This window comes from Astyanax mexicanus, chromosome 18 (assembly GCF_023375975.1).
Source record: "Astyanax mexicanus isolate ESR-SI-001 chromosome 18, AstMex3_surface, whole genome shotgun sequence".
In the NCBI taxonomy this organism is placed as follows: domain Eukaryota; kingdom Metazoa; phylum Chordata; class Actinopteri; order Characiformes; family Acestrorhamphidae; genus Astyanax; species Astyanax mexicanus.
Genome location: NC_064425.1, coordinates 21,676,509 through 21,689,101, shown reverse-complemented (window position 1 = coordinate 21,689,101; position 12,593 = coordinate 21,676,509). Strand labels below are relative to the sequence as shown.

Here is a 12,593-nt window from a genome sequence, read left to right as displayed (position 1 = left end):
ACAGATGAATAAATAAAAACTAAACACATAAAAGAATAAAAAATAAATATGCAGTACCTATAAATAATAAAATAAAAGAAAAAAATATATAAAGAAATGTAAAAAAAACACAGCTAAAACAGCAAGACATCACTTAAAAAGAACTGTTGTGGGTCAGAATTTGCCACAACACCAGAAGTGTAATAGAACTGCATAATCATTTTGATGCCTTTTCCAAGGTAGATTTGTTCACATTACAGATAGATCAAATAAAAAAGACTTTTTATACACACAGTACCTTGGGGTAATTCCTCTGGCATCACCATTTTGATATTAAGTCACTAATGAGCATGAAGGAATAGTTAGGATAGGGGAACAGATTGCAAAATTAATTCTGTGGAAATGCATGAATATTATAGAGATATTTTCAGCAACAGCTGGAGTTCCACAGATAAGTTTATTAAAATGTTTAATAATCTACCTGTGCACTCTTTTTAAATGTCAGAACCCTCAGAATTCTACCAATGAAGTGTAGAGCTATTTTGAGCTTGTAAATTTTGAGGTGTAAAAATAGTGATTTCTTTGCATGGAGAATGATAATGCCCCTGTTGGGAGCATAGGCTAAAAGTTTGTACTTTTTATCACGTTTCAATACATCCCACTGATTTCTTCTTTAAGAACCTTTTAGCAGATTAGCAAGACCAATGACCTTTTTTCCAACTGTTCTGGAGCTTCTGCTCACTAGCAGCTCAACATAGATTCCCTCCAAAAAAATCACACAATTTTAAACAGAAAATGTTCATCAAAAATATACACTTGGTAAATATTGATTTTTTTTCTGTTTATTGAAAATATTTAAATCTGTTTTTTTTTTCCTAGTCCAATGGCCATTAACAGGTCTATAGATAATTTAAATCTCTATACATAAATCAAATAATTGCCTTGTCTCAAACCATTTGTTCATGTCAGGACCAGTTCAGGACAGTTTAGAAACAGATACACACAGACATTCCCCCCAAAATGTTTTATTGTGCCTCAACTGGGTGTCTAAATGCTACAATCAGTCTCAATGTCTGCTGTTCCCATAACTGCATATATCAAAAAAAAAAAAAGCTCGTTACAAGGCCCAGAACAATGTCAACATCATTTCCATTTCTGTATTGGTTTTGGAGACTCTCTGCCAGATCCGCTTTCAGGCCTTCTGGGAAGGCACTCCAAACACTCGCAACCTGACTCCGGAGAACTGTGGACCTGCAGAGTGAGAAAATAAACAAAGTTTCAAAGTATAATAGTCATATATTGGCAGGTTGAGCAGAATCGGTAGGTGGTCTCAAGGACTGTGCAACCTGACCCACAACCACTGGACCAATACAGGGTAATCGTTGTTTTCTTCTTCCTGTATTGTGGGAGTGCTGACATTTCTATTGTTCGACTAAGCTAAATCTATCACCGACAAAAACTAACATTAGTGCAGTTACAATCCTGCCATCAGAAACTGAATAGGAATTCAATTGGATTGTTTTTTTTTAACAATAAAACTGAAATATTTGAAGTATAAATACTGAAATAAGAAAAAAATAAAATAAGTTGTTAAAATACTTAAAAAGAAAACAATATGAAGAGTAACTAATGTAAGATGATAAAATTCAAATTAAAAAGAAAAAAAATGTAAATATATAGATTTAGACTGAAAATCAACATAAATTATTAATTTAAACCCAAAAAATGTAATCAGAATAAAATGAAGCTAAGAGTATTGACTAAAATAACATAAAAAAATAACAGTACTAATAAAATAAATAAACTGATAAGAAAACACGAATATGAGTTGGATAATAATAAAGTTAAAAAACTAAAATAAGTATATACAATTTAAAAAGAAAAAAAAAAAAGTGTAATAGGGCAGATAACTCCACCACTAGGGTCTGATGTCTTATTACAGCTGATAATGATACTTTTTATAGTCAAAGAAGTGATATATGCCTACATATATATATATATGGACATCTGAATTTCCAATCAAAATGTTTTTTTTTTCTAATAATCCACAATTTCAGATTCAAAATAAATAAACATTTGAAGCTACGATCATTTAAAACCTTAAAAAGGCAAATATGTATTTTAGTTTAAAAACTTGTAATGCTTTCTTTAATTCCATTCAGTACCTTATTTAGACATGAATGTTGCTAAACCACATACACTATAATACTGGTTGCCCTACCGTTCTACAAAACATTACCATTACCCACAATTCTCTGGTACAAATGTATATCTGTAGAACAACAACTACTCTTCTAGTTTTTAAAAGCAACAAGTCAAACAAAGCTCTACCCCTCTCTCTCTCACTGCTTTATTTAATATTTATATATCTGACACTACTGAGTACATTATGTCAGCTGGAGCAGTGGTAGGCATTCAGGAATCTGTAGATATCTATAATTTTATGCTGACAAAAGAGTCATCCACAGTATCTTCAGTAAGGATACACACAGCAGCCTTCAGAGCAGAGCTAAATAAATAAAGATACAGACTAAAGCTACTCATTACAGTCAGACAAGGTCTTATCGAATAGTGATCCTCGGTAATGGCATGGAAATAGAATAAAAGCACTGGATGGTTTCAGCACTGGAAGGATCTAGCATTTTAGTGTTCACAGTGCAGACACAGACCTTCATGCTGAAGTACCTGTTCCAAAATTTTACTTTTCCCTCAGATGTCTTAGAATATTGGATACTGGTGTTGCATAAAGTAGAGAAAGTTATGGTTGGACACCATGTGGTTAGAAATAGAGTATAATAAAAAGTGCACTATGAGTAGTTTGCTTTTATTTTTGTGTAGAGGACATTAAACTTTTACTATTTAATTCAGTAAAAACAATAGTAAAGAAGGACTATGTGGATTACACAGCATTGCTTGTTATACTCAGCACAAGATATATGGCTAGAAGTGCACTGCTACACATAAAAAAACATTTACCTTATTTTTCGCACTATAAGGCACACTTAAAATCCTTTAATTTTTCAAGAAATCATCAGTGTGCCTTATGTATACATTTTACCAGTCAGGTTGTAAGAAGCAGTAAAGCCACTCTGCTGAAGTACAGCGTTATACAGTTGTTTCAGTTTAGTTCTCCAGCAGTATTAGTATTAGCCGCTAACTGGGCTAAGCGCTAGCTCTTTGGCCGTTCAGAGGTGAGTATTATCTGCCTGTAGCCTGCTGCTAACCCTGGCTAGCACTGCAGGAGCAGCCGTAGCATTTCCTGCTAGCAGTTAGCCGCTAATGCTCCAGCTTCAGTGGAAGTCTGTAAATCTAACCCAGCAAACAAGGAACGTCCCGGGGACGTTCGCGGACGTCCCTGTTTGGGCATTTTTGTAACGTTCTCTATAGGACGTTTGTAGGACCAAACTGACGTCCGCATCAGGTCCTATTACCGTCCAAATGGAACGTTCCCTAACACCCCTTTAGAGGACGTTCGGTAACGTCCGCAGCAGGTCCTATTCTCGTCCATACATAACGTTCCCAAACATCTCTTTATAGGACGTTCGGTAACGTTCGCTGCAGGTCCTATTCTCGTCCATACATAACGTTCCCAAACACCTCTTTATAGGACGTTCGGTAACGTTTGCAGCAGGTCCTGTTCTCGTCCATACATAACGTTCCCTAACACCTCTTTATAGGACGTTCGGTAACGTTTGCAGCAGGTCCTGTTCTCGTCCATACATAACGTTCCCAAACACCCCTTTATAGGACGTTCGGTAACGTTCGCAGCAGGTCCTATTCTCGCCCAAACAGAACGTACACAGGACGTTACCTTAGAACGATTAGATGTGGTTTTCTTCATGGAGCAGGTGCAGCTGATTAAAACACTGTTGATTTTCACATTACAGAGTGGTTGGGGAGCAGCCCATCACACAGACTAGACGTGGGTATTTTCCTTTGCCTTTCCATATCTTTCCTTTCTCAGAAATGGAATGGGGCTGCTCTTTTTCAAGCCCCAAAACAGGCTAGATTTAGATTTAATTAGGCTACAAACCAAATGACATTACTTGTGAGTTTAATGCTAGTCAATGTTTTTTTTTTTTTTTTTTTTTTTACAATTTATCATGTGACTATTGATATTAAGTGTTTTCACTGTGCAAGCATCACATTTTCATTGCCTAAATTGTAACATCTTGTACCATCACCAATAGCTTATCAAAACTATACAAATACTGCACTTATAAAAATGGCATTAAGCCAACCTGAGGTCAAAACAGTTCAAGTGTATCTTGTGTGTATCATAGCAGGAATTACAAAAAAGTATTTCACTTTTAATTGCCAGAAAAAAAAAAAGAAAAACCCATAAAGGTTTGGTCAGAAGTGTCAAATATATTTCACAGATAACAAAAGACACATTGCATAAAACATTCTATTCTTAGAAATTTCTAAGTTTTTAAGTTAGGCTTTTTCTCAACCTAATAAATACATTCAGTACTGATCAACTTATAGAAACAGCCAAAAATAACAGCAGTACTTGTTTTAAAAAATATTATGGTTACAGGTTAGCTGCTCTTTGGGGAGACAAAAAACTACTAAACATAGTTTATTGGGTGATAGTTTTTATTGTCATTATAACATTCAACATGAGACATACTGCTTTGTTATTATCTTTACAAAGACAATCAGTGCATTTCAGCTGTACATTTAGAGAATCAAACTTATCTTTTTAAAAATGCAGATTGTGTTAATCATTTTATAATCCTTGATCAGTGCACAGTTTCCTCACCTTAAAAGCAACACAGACACTTGTACAACTCTCAATAGTACATTTCTATTATGAAGGACCAATTTTTTATATGATTAGTAGCTGTCCTGTGATTGAATGAAACTAAGGGTGCTTTCATACCTGAAAGTCCGGACCATGGTCTGAACAAACGTTCATGTGTTTGCTACACTGTACCTTTTGGTCCGGTTAGGTTTCATTTCACACTGCAGTTTAGTAAGCAGACAAAAGAACTTTACTATGTCCTCTCATCATCAGCTACGTGGGCTGCGTCTCTCTATACTCTATATTAATTGGTTTATAGAATGATAGGTGTTCGGCGAGTTGCTGTGATGTGATAAATCTGCCGCAGCAGAATGAGTGTAACAAATTCTCATTAGATTTATTTTATTTCTGTGTATAAGTAAGACTTAGTATATTGTTACAGTTAATAAATTATATCCCAGTGTAAGTGCTTGTGTCCTATAATGTTGCGTGACGCGCCTGCACGCCGAGGGGAGTCAGATTTCAGTACAGCACCAATCCTTTCTTCCTCTGGTTTGTTTTCTGCCTCTGCTTCCTGTAATTGGTCCAAATATCTGAACCATCTAGAAAAGTGCTTTCACACTGCAGGCGAATGTTTAAGGACTCCATGGTGATCTAACCAGGAACCAGCTAAAAAAAAGGAAGAAGAAGAAGAAAGACAGTACACATTATTCTTGACATGACATACATACAAGGCAAAGTGCAAGCAGAGGCAGTGTTTGCACTGGGGGCTTCTGGAAATATTGTCCCATCAGTAATTACCCATGTTCATGACTACCATATATGCAATTATTTTCTAATGAATAAAAAACTACACATGAATCTAAACAGAGAGCGAGTGAATCTTTACCTATAGACTGTCAAAATAAATATATTGCTAAATGTAATCTAATGCTACTACACACTGAATCAACATCTTTGGACTGCAGCACAGTAAGCAGGGCACATTGTCATTGCAGTCGAATGGTATTAGCATGTTTATTTCGAAAAGTAGATGGTTGTCCACACTATGTGTTCTTTGATGAAACTGGTCAACCACCTTGACCATCAAACACCATCTTAAATAAAACATTTTTCTCAATCTTTTAACAGGGAACGAATGTAGGTTACATACTACACCACAGCCTTCCCTACTTACCTTTCCTTCACAAGCAGTAGCAGTAGGTCCAAGACGAATGAAGAATAATCGCTCAGTGAGGTGAGGAGCACATAGTGGTCTCCAACAATGACATTTCACTGGAAAAAGAAATAGGAGGTAATTAGCTACTACACAGGTGCACCATGAGGAGGATGGATTAGTTTCTATCAATCACCCTCTCTCATCCCCGCCCCTCTCTCTGTGTAATTCCATTTGAGTTTGTTTTTAAATGCTATCTTTTGATAAGTTTTTATTCCACAATACTTACTCTGACCTTTTTGACTCCTGCATCTGACAAATAACACAAAGTGCAAAAAAAAACTAAAACTAATAAAACTAAACTAAAACTAAGCTTTAAAAAATATATAAAAACGAATAAAAACTACAAAACCTTAGCATCTACACAGAGATCGAGACAGTGTATCTTTATCTGTATATTGAGGTAATATGGTTTTATCAAGTGAATAATTAAAATACATTGTCAAAACTAATGTACAGAGGTAAGAGTGCATTTGCCAGTAAGTGTTTTTGTGAGAAAATATAATCACACCTACAATTAGAGTGCTCTGTCCTCCTAGTGGTAAAGACTTATTGTAGTCTGCACAGCTGAGAAGTCATTAGACACATTCCAATCATGGTGAATGAAGTAGGCAGTGAAGCTAATATATGGTTCAGATATATGATTTGGACACAGAAGTAAGAACAAACTCCTGCACCTTTTCAACACTCTCTTTACATTTGTGTATAGATGGAGATGGGGGGATTCTATGATTCTAGTACACAGTGCTAACTAGCTAACAAACTAGCCTGCCTCTCACTCTTGTCTGGGCTGGTATTTGCTGTAAAGCAGGACTGACTGTTGAATTGCCTGAGACACGTGATCCCATGGGGGCGTGTGCAGTGCTGCTTAACTTACAAGCGTGTTTTTTCCCTACAGACCACAATCTCAAAAAGACATATTTTGAGACTATATTAAATGTTCCTTAGAAAAAAAATATATTTTTACTTACCTGGGTAAAACCCAGTCTGAAGATCCAGACTTCTGCCTGCTGGGTCCATGAGGGTCTAGGGGACTTGGGCCTATGTGAAGAAAATGTGCAAATATAAAACAGAAATGTGAATATCGGAGTTGCTGAATGTTAGAAGAAAGCCCTGTACGCACAATGTGGATTTTTCTCTGTTGACTAATTACTATGGTTACTAATGTCTTCCTAAATGGCAAAGCGTTCAAAAGTAGAGGCGGTACTGAACTATGAGAATGTATACCAGCTTGTTTTTCTGACTTAATTTCACCATTCAAAACAAGCCAGTCATAGGGATTTTTTTTTGCAATATGAAGGAAATGTTAATACATTGTTTTGTTCAGGTTACAATTGTGGTCTGGTATGTTACAGGTCAAATTTATTTCAATATATTTGGACTGTGAGGGAACAGGGAGAATGTGCCAACTCCAAACAGAAAGACCTGGGTCACTCCATGTAAATATGCGTATATATATATATATATATATATATATATATGTGTGTGTGTGTGTGTGTGTGTGTGTGTGTGTGTGTGTTTGTGTGTATATATATATATACGTATATATAAATATATATATATATATACGTATATATATATATACACACACACACACAAACTCTGTTTTTCTCTGACAACAAGAATATCCTTACCTTATTACAAGAGAAGATTGTAAACTTGCAGCTTTCCGTCCATAAAATAGGGAATGGTGGTTTAGATAGGTGCGGCACAGCAGTCTCCAAAAAGGATGGTGTGCAGCAGATCAAATGAAAAAAAAGGCAGATGAACACAGCTCACTGGAGACAAAGAAAATTAACAGGTAATCAACTTATTGAAAGAACCAACTAAAAAACAATGCCACTGCCACACTCTATATATATTTAAAATGTATCTAACAGACATGAAACATTTCACATTATTAAGATTTTGGAAAATAATAACAATAAAAAAATATATATATATATTTCATAAATTCATATTCATTTTTTTTTACTTCCCCCTCTTGTAAATTGTCACTACCAGTTACTATGATTCTAACAATAATATAACCAGACACTTTGCATTACATTTATAATATTTAATGTGGTTCTATTTGTTTTATAAGTTACATCGGAAGCCATTTCCCTGTGGTTTATTTTTTGCGCTCGGTGTGAAACACGCGTTAATATTTAAAATAACAATTGAAATGAATTAGAAAAAATAATCATTGTTTTTCATTTTTGTAATAATTCAGTCAGTTAATTTAGTCAGTATTTAGTATTGCACTTGCCGTGGTATAGCTGTATTAAACCATCATACTGCATGTCCAGTCCGTGGATTTTCATTATATATTAAGTACAGTTAATATATGTTGTATGAAGAGATCACAAAATGGAAATTGAACAAAAATACTTCTTTGTTTATTCTCTTAGGCTTCATCCCAGGGAGAGGAGGCTTGAGACGCTGACAGCGAGCACACCACACATTTTCAAGATCAGTTCATGTTCAAAGTTTATTATTGTTTCAATAAAAGTTTTTGCATCATCACTTTTTGTGTCTAATTTTACGCTACAAGCATTTACTGTCCCATCATAGTCCGTGTTACCAGGAGGTCCTACAAACGTCCTAAGTATGTTTTATAAACGTCTCCTCAGAGTCCCCTGGATGTTATTTCGGGGTCCTATGAACGTCCTAAGAACGTTAAACAAAACCTTTAAAACACTTCCCATAAGCTACCCCTCGGAGTCCTCAGGTGGTTCTAGAAACATCCTAAGAACGTTATTAACGACGTTTAGAGGACTTTCCATCAACGTCCCCTGGACGTCCTGTGAAGGTTCCCTGGTGGTCCTACAAACGTCCTATGAGGACGTCCGCTGCAACATTTTGGCGACCCTACAAAATGCCCGTCCTGGGGACGTTCGCGGTGTTGGTTCGGGGGACGTCCTCCGGACGTGTTTTTGTTAGCTGGGTAGTCATTACAGAATACTGGGAAACTTGTGCTTGTCTAAAGTGTCTAATGTCAGAAATACATGGGAAACCTAATGGGAAAGAGTGGGAAATAAGCAGAAAATTGCTTTTTTCACTGATGATTTTTTTATGTATTATTTTATTTTTTTTACAAATCTTTACTTATATTACAATATCAGTCCTAATTTCCAACACATCTTTGTCATGAGCTCTTTAGTGAGTTAGTTTAGTTGTTTTGCTGCACTGTCTTTGCTCCTATTTTAAATATTAAAAGGTACACAGTATATACAAACACTGACCCACACAGTGTCATGTGACACTGTGACATAGGTGCTTTCCCATAATGCATTGGGGTGCCCTTGATTTTTTAAATTTGGTTCATAATTAAGGAATTGTGCATGGAGGATTTTTTCTGAGGTATTGGGGTGTTAGTTTGTGGTGAAATAGATGTTTTAGGGTTGTTGCTTTGCATTTTTTTGTGTTTTTGAAAAATTCTGAGCAGTCACCATGAAGAAGCAAAACGTGCCGGGACCATACTTTAAAACGCCCCCGTCTCCCAGGCAGTAATGTATTGGCTCTGTAGTCATTACAGAATACTGGGAAACTTGTGCTTGTCTAAAGTGTCTAATGTCAAAAATACATGGGAAATCTAATGGGAAAGAGTGAGAAATAAGCAGAAAATTGCTTTTTTCACTGATGATTTTTTTATGTATTTTTTTTATTATTTTTTTTACAAATCTTTACTTATGTTACAATATCAGTCCTAATTTCCAACACATCTTTGTCATGAGCTCTTTAGTGAGTTAGTTTAGTTGTTTTGCTGCACTGTCTTTGCTCCTATTTTAAATATTAAAAGGTACACAGTATATACAAACACTGACCCACACAGTGTCATGTGACACTGTGACATAGGTGCTTTCCCATAATGCATTGGGGTGCCCTTGATTTTTTAAATTTGGTTCATAATTAAGGAATTGTGCATGGAGGATTTTTTCTGAGGTATTGGGGTGTTAGTTTTGTGGTGAAATAGATGTTTTAGGGTTGTTGTTTTGCGTTTTTGGGCGTTTTTGGGTCATTCTGAGCAGTCACCATGAAGAAGTAAAGCGTACTGGGACCGTGCTTTAAAAGGCCCCCGTCTCCCAGGCTCTAACGTATTGGCTCTGTAGTCATTACTAAACACTGGGAAACTGCTACTTGTCTAAAGTATGTGAAATCAAAAACACAAGGGAAATCTAATGGGAAAAACTGGATCTTCAGGGAAATAAGTCGAATTTATTTATTTATTCATTTATTTTTTTTCACTTTTTAATCTCTTTTACAAAAGTTTACTTATTTTACAATATCATCCTACTTTCAATTACATGTTTGTCATGAGCTCTTTAGTGAGTTATTTTAGCTCCTTTTTGGCATTGGCTGTGTATTTACTGTGTACTTTTTAATATATAAAATAGGAACACACACTGACCCACACAGTGTCATGTGACACTGTGACATAGGCTTTCCCATGATGCATTGGGGTGCAGTTGAATTTTTAAATTTATTAATATTTGAGGAATTGTGTATGAAGGATTTTTTCTAAGGTATTGTGGTGTTAGTTTGTGGTGAAATAGATGTTTTAGGGTTGTTGTTTTGCGTTTTTGGGCGTTTTTGGGTCATTCTGAGCAGTCACCATGAAGAAGTAAAGCGTACTGGGACCGTGCTTTAAAAGGCCCCCGTCTCCCAGGCTCTAATGTATTGGCTCTGTAGTCATTACTAAACACTGGGAAACTGCTACTTGTCTAAAGTATGTGAAATCAAAAACACAAGGGAAATCTAATGGGAAAAACTGGGTCTTCAGGGAAATAAGTCGAATTTATTTATTTATTTTTTTTTTTTCACTTTTTAATCTCTTTTACAAAAGTTTACTTATTTTACAATATCATCCTACTTTCAATTACATGTTTGTCATGAGCTCTTTAGTGAGTTATTTTAGCTCCTTTTTGGCATTGGCTGTGTATTTACTGTGTACTTTTTAATATATAAAATAGGAACACACACTGACCCACACAGTGTCATGTGACACTGTGACATAGGCTTTCCCATGATGCATTGGGGTGCAGTTGAATTTTTAAATTTATTAATATTTGAGGAATTGTGTATGAAGGATTTTTTCTAAGGTATTGTGGTGTTAGTTTGTGGTGAAATAGATGTTTTAGGGTTGTTGTTTTGCGTTTTTGGGCGTTTTTGGGTCATTCTGAGCAGTCACCATGAAGAAGTAAAGCGTACTGGGACCGTGCTTTAAAAGGCCCCCGTCTCCCAGGCTCTAATGTATTGGCTCTGTAGTCATTACTAAACACTGGGAAACTGCTACTTGTCTAAAGTATGTGAAATCAAAAACACAAGGGAAATCTAATGGGAAAAACTGGGTCTTCAGGGAAATAAGTCGAATTTATTCATTTATTTATTTATTTATTTATTTTCACTTTTTAATCTCTTTTACAAAAGTTTACTTATTTTACAATATCATCCTACTTTCAATTACATGTTTGTCATGAGCTCTTTAGTGAGTTATTGTAGCTCCTTTTTGGCATTGGCTGTGTATTTACTGTGTACTTTTTAATATATAAAATAGGAACACACACTGACCCACACAGTGTCATGTGACACTGTGACATAGGCTTTCCCATGATGCATTGGGGTGCAGTTGAATTTTTAAATTTATTAATATTTGAGGAATTGTGTATGAAGGATTTTTTCTAAGGTATTGTGGTGTTAGTTTGTGGTGAAATAGATGTTTTAGGGTTGTTGTTTTGCGTTTTTGGGCGTTTTTCAGTCATTCTGAGCAGTCACCATGAAGAAGTAAAGCGTACTGGGACCGTGCTTTAAAAGGCCCCCGTCTCCCAGGCTCTAATGTATTGGCTCTGTAGTCATTACTAAACACTGGGAAACTGCTACTTGTCTAAAGTATGTGAAATCAAAAACACAAGGGAAATCTAATGGGAAAAACTGGGTCTTCAGGGAAATAAGTCGAATTTATTTATTTATTTATTATTATTTTTTTCACTTTTTAATCTCTTTTACAAAAGTTTACTTATTTTACAATATCATCCTACTTTCAATTACATGTTTGTCATGACCTCTTTAGTGAGTTATTTTAGCTCCTTTTTGGCATTGGCTGTGTATTTACTGTGTACTTTTTAATATATAAAATAGGAACACACACTGACCCACACAGTGTCATGTGACACTGTGACATAGGCTTTCCCATGATGCATTGGGGTGCAGTTGAATTTTTAAATTTATTAATATTTGAGGAATTGTGTATGAAGGATTTTTTCTAAGGTATTGTGGTGTTAGTTTGTGGTGAAATAGATGTTTTAGGGTTGTTGTTTTGCGTTTTTGGGCGTTTTTGGGTCATTCTGAGCAGTCACCATGAAGAAGTAAAGCGTACTGGGACCGTGCTTTAAAAGGTCCCCGTCTCCCAGGCTCTAATGTATTGGCTCTGTAGTCATTACTAAACACTGGGAAACTGCTACTTGTCTAAAGTATGTGAAATCAAAAACACAAGGGAAATCTAATGGGAAAAACTGGGTCTTCAGGGAAATAAGTCGAATTTATTTATTTATTTATTTATTCATTTATTTTTTTTTTCACTTTTTAATCTCTTTTACAAAAGTTTACTTATTTTACAATATCATCCTACTTTCAATTACATGTTTGTCATGAGCTCTTTAGTGAGTTATT

The 12,593-nt window shown here is 35.4% G+C and overlaps 1 long non-coding RNA gene across 1 annotated transcript; it reads right to left on the bottom strand.

The window, feature by feature from the left end:
* Nucleotides 1-4,737: 4,737 nt before the first annotated feature.
* On the bottom strand, nucleotides 4,738-7,725 carry LOC111193931 (uncharacterized). Its single transcript, XR_007425361.1, has 4 exons — nucleotides 7,577-7,725; nucleotides 6,914-6,983; nucleotides 5,904-6,001; nucleotides 4,738-5,395 (listed from the first exon to the last, which is right to left on the bottom strand). It is a non-coding gene; the product is annotated as an uncharacterized LOC111193931 (long non-coding RNA).
* Between the last annotated feature and the right edge of the window lie 4,868 nt (nucleotides 7,726-12,593).